Genomic DNA, 4,801 nt, shown 5'->3' on the forward strand with positions numbered 1-4,801 from the left:
TTCTGTCTCCTACATAGTCATTTTCAAAGATTTGGTGGAGGGGATCCTCCTTGTTGAGTCTTCATTCTTCATGTGTTTGGTCCTCACTGCCACATTTAGCCCTATGAACAAGCTTCCTTCCTGAAACCTTCATCTCTTCTGTCAGAGCACTCTTCCAGTCTGTCTCCTGCCTCCCTGCCCACTCTGCAGCACTATCTAGATCAGGGTTCAGGAAACTATAAAGGGCCAGAGAGTAAATGTTTTAGGCTCACAGGCCAAACAGTCTGTTGCAACTACTCACCTCCATCATCGTAACACAAAAGCAGTCAAAGACAGTAAGTGAGAGTGGCCATGTTCCAATAAAACTTTATTAATGGACACAAATTTGAATTTCATATAATTTTCACATGTGACAAAATACTATTCTTTTGATTTTTTTTAGAACCACTTAAAAATGTAAAAACCATAGGAGGTGCAAAACATGGTGGGCTGAATTTGGCCCATGGACTATACTTGGTTACCCCCTGTGTAGACTGCTGAGAGATGCTCCTGTGAGTAGGATGAAGGATGGCTGGCTAGTCTACTCTGCAAGTTGGTTCCCCATCAAGGCTCTAGGCCCCTCTCCTGGGCCGCACTGCAGCCCACCAAGAAAGGAGAGCAGGCTGGCCTAGCCTTTGGCTCCATTCTCCTGCTTCCATCTTCATGTCTGACCACAGGCCTAGGAATTGCTTCTAGATCCAAAAGCTCGGAGAAAGCCCCTGTAGGCTAGGCTAGGCCATCTTGGAAATCTTATGTCAGTGGACTAGCTCCCCATGTTCCAAAGGCCACTCTGGTTTTAGTGGATATCATTTTTGGGCATCATTATAAATAAAGAATGATTGAGGTCTGAACATGGGTAGCAGACTTTTCCAGGAAGACAAGGGAGAGACCATTGCATAGAAAGAAGCCTAAGTGAAAAAATCAAGGTGGCTCACATTTGGGAGCTGCAAGTAGAGGAAGGCCTAGAGTTTGGGTTGTGGGTGGGAGATGACATGAGGAAAGTAGGCAGGTCCCAGTATGAAAGGCTTTATGGGCCATAGGGAGGAGGCAGATCACTGACCTTCAATAGCAGGGACGCATTTACGGATTCTAAGCAAGAGAGTGACATCAGATTCACATTTTGAAAGGTTGACCATAATTGTGTATTTCAGTGAAAAAAAATCACCCTTACACATACTGGCTTGCTTTTCCACAAAATTGGGACTATACTATATAATTATGTTGCATGTCCATTTTTTCCCCCATAATATTAATCTTGCAAGCATCATCCTATGTGCTCGTTGAAAACTTTTCATAGCTGCAACTGTCTATTGCAGCTATGGGTTAACCATAATTTATTCTATCATTTCCTTAATCACTTGGGTTGTCTCTAGGTTTTTTTTGCTCTTATAAATAACGTTGTGATGCATCTTTATAGTCCTTTCAGAAGACACAGCATTAGGTGGAGCAGGCTCTAGTGATGGATTTGCCAGTGAGGGAGGCCTTGGAGATAACACTCAGGTTTCTGGCCAAGGAGCTAGTAGGAGACAGTTTTATTCCACCAAAGGAATACAAAAACAAGCAAGTCTGGGGTTGGGGGCAGAGGAAAAGGACGGATTAAGTATTGGACATGTTGAGTTTGAAGAGCTTTGGGACATAGGAACAGATTCCAGGTGCCAGGCCAATGCTTGGGCACAAAACATACCACAATCCCTGTCTTCATGGAGCTTACATTCTCGTAGGACAGAAGACAATACACAAGACAAGTAAGAAAATTAATAGGATGCCTAAATTGACCGTGTACATCTAGGGCTTAGGAGAGATGTGGAGAGGATTTGGGAGTTATTAGAATACAAGTGGTAGTTAAAGCCAGTAGGTGAAGGAGAGTGCCCAGGGAGATGAGAGGAGAGCCACAACCGAGTCCTGGAAATACAGACATGGAAGGCCAGAAGCAGCGCCCAAGAACCCAGCTCAAAATGGGAAGAGAAGAATGATCAGAAAGCAAAGACAGGGCCAGCCCGTGGCTTAGTGGTTAAGTGCGTGCATTCTGTTACTGGCGGCCCGGGTTCAGATCCCGGGCGCGCACCGACGCACCGCTTCTCCGGCCATGCTGGGGCCGCGTCCCACATACAGCAACTAGAAGGATGTGCAGCTATGACATACAACTATCTACTGGGGCTTTGGGGGAAAAAATAAATAAAAAAGAAAGCAAAGACAGAGTTCCAAGGAGGGAGTGATCAGTGTCCTCAAATATTATGGAGAAGTACACTAAAACAGAAGAGCGGTTTCAATGCAGTGGCGTGGGGGGAATCCAGATTATAAGGACTGTGGAGTGAATATGCAGCAAAGGGAGAGATTATTCTCTTTTTTTTTTTTTTTAATTTTATTTATTTTTTTTTTCCCCCCAAAGCCCCAGTAGATAGCTGTATGTCATAGTTGCACATCCTTCTAGTTGCTGTATGTGGGACACGGCCTCAGCATGGCCGGAGAAGCGGTGCGTTGGTGCGCGCCCGGGATCCAAACCCGGGCCGCCAGCAGCGGAGCGCACACACTTAACCGCTGAGCCACGGGGCTGGCCCGAGATTATTCTCTTAAACTTGGCCATGAAGGAGAACGATGGGGTGATAAACTTGGAAGGGGTGGAGAACAGGATCAAGGGAGAGACTGGACCTTATGTAAAGGCTAAGGAGAAAGAGCAGGTGAGGAGAGAGACGTAGGAGAGGAGAAATCTGCCACAGGAGAAAGAAGAAAGCCACAGACCCAAGAAGACAGACCTCTTTCCAGAGAAAGAATTAAAGAACGAATGTGTGCATGGACACTATTAGTTTGCTAAGCCCCCAGGAGGCTTAAGCAACAGAAATTTATTTTCTCAATTTTCCAGGCTAGAAGTCTGAAATCAAGCTGTTGGCAGAGTTGGTTCCTTCTGAGGATGCTGAGGAAAATATATGTTCCAGGCCTCTCTCCTTGGCTTGTAGATGACCATCTTCATATTCACATAGCATTCTCCCTGTTTCTTTTGTGTGTGTTTGAGGCAGATCAACTCTGAGCTAACATGCGTGCCCATCTTCCTCTACTTTATATGGGACGCCACCACAGCATGGCATGACAAGCGGTGCATCGGTTCGCGCCCGGGATCCTAACCCACGAACCCCAGGCCACAGAAGCGGAGCACGTGCACTTAACCGCTTGCACCGCTGGGCTGGCCCCTCCCTGTGTCTTCGCATCATTTTCCCTCTGCCCATCTTTCTGTGTCCAAATTTCCCCTTTTTAGAAGGACACTAGTCATGTTAGATTGGGGCCTACCCAAATGACCTGGCTTTAAGTTAATTATGTCTGTAAAGACCCTATTTTCAAATACTGTCACATTCTGAGGTACTGGGGGTTGAGACTTCAACATATTAATTGGGGGGGATCCACAATTCAACCCATAAGAGATACAAATAAGTGAGTAACTGGAAAGGAGCTGACATCTGACTGCCTATATTTTCTTCGTGAGGCTGAAAGTGGTGGGAGCTGAGATAGAAGATGGGAGAGGTAGATTATCATGGAAAGGACTGCCAAAGACCCAGCTGAGATGGGGTACTCAGGAAAATCGTGATATTGAACACATTTCACAGATTTTTTTTTTTACAGAGAACAATAAACCCCTTTATTACATGAGCTGCCTTTCCGGGCCTTGATTTTTCTCAAATAGAACTCCAGCTCCTTGCCCTCTAGCACATAGCCATCTGCTTGGCCACACTGGCCTGGTCTTGAGGTGATGCATGCAAGAAGCTTGCCCTGCTGGAACTGTTTCTCCAGAAGGTTGCTGATTTTAACATTATTTTTTCTTTCATCATATTTCTTCTGAATCTTCTTTGATCGTTTTTTGTTTAAAATCTCTTCCTCCTCAGGGGTCTGCTTGGCCCCCTTCTTGCGGCCCAGGGGCAGTGCATAGTGGGACTCGTACCACTGTCGGTACGGTGTGCTGTCAACGAGCACGATGCAGTTCTTCACCAGGGTCTTGTTGCGGACCAGTTCGTTGTTGGATGCGTTGTAGACAACATCAATAATCCTAGTTTTGCGCGTACAACACTCGGAGCCTCAGGAGAAGTTCCCCATGTCCAGCCTTAAGGTGCGGTACTTCTTGTTGCCTCCCCGCACACGGACTGTGTGTATGCGGCGGGGGCCAATCTTCGTGTTGGTGGCGGGGCGGCCCAGCTCATACTTCGGCTTCTTCTGTTAGGGCTTTGTCTTGCCCCCGGTCTCGCGGCGCTTGTGCCAGTTGTCCCGAGAGTTGCCCATCGCTCGGCGCCGGCTGCAAAGAGCACATTTCACAGATTTTTAAAAACAGAGTAGTGGGGTTTCTAGCCCTGGAGTCCCTAGTCAGTTTCAAGGCTGCTTGGCAGTAGGTAGGAGAGGCCCCTGCAGTGCAGGTGGAGTTCAAGAGCAGGCCTCCTGCCCCATGGCCAGCTAGCAAAGCCAAGGAAGGAAAGTTAGAAGTCAGAACTCTGGCCTGAGGGCTAGTGCAGGGGTCTGGTTCCTTGACCAGAGTCACAAGGGTGCTAATACTAGAGCTCAGATCAGAGAAGGACTGGAAGCAAAGATGACTTGACATTGATCTTTGCACCTTAGTTCCTTAAATTCTCCCAGAAGAATGTCCCAAAGTCTAGCCAGGAGTCAACTTACAAGTATGCTAAGAGCAGGGAGTGAAGCAAGTCATGGATGTGCAGGAAACCACTTACCCCACTGAGGCAGCATTCAAAGGAGTATAGCACCCACTGAGGCCAGAGACAAACCTCTGAGACCAAGAACACCTCCAGGC

General features: G+C 47.1%; 1 pseudogene; it reads right to left on the reverse strand.

The window, feature by feature from the left end:
- Positions 1 to 3,624: 3,624 nt before the first annotated feature.
- LOC131398621 (small ribosomal subunit protein eS8-like) lies at positions 3,625 to 4,298 on the reverse strand (annotated as a pseudogene).
- Between the last annotated feature and the right edge of the window lie 503 nt (positions 4,299 to 4,801).

Source organism: Diceros bicornis, chromosome 35 (assembly GCF_020826845.1).
Source record: "Diceros bicornis minor isolate mBicDic1 chromosome 35, mDicBic1.mat.cur, whole genome shotgun sequence".
Classification (NCBI taxonomy): Eukaryota; Metazoa; Chordata; class Mammalia; order Perissodactyla; family Rhinocerotidae; genus Diceros; species Diceros bicornis.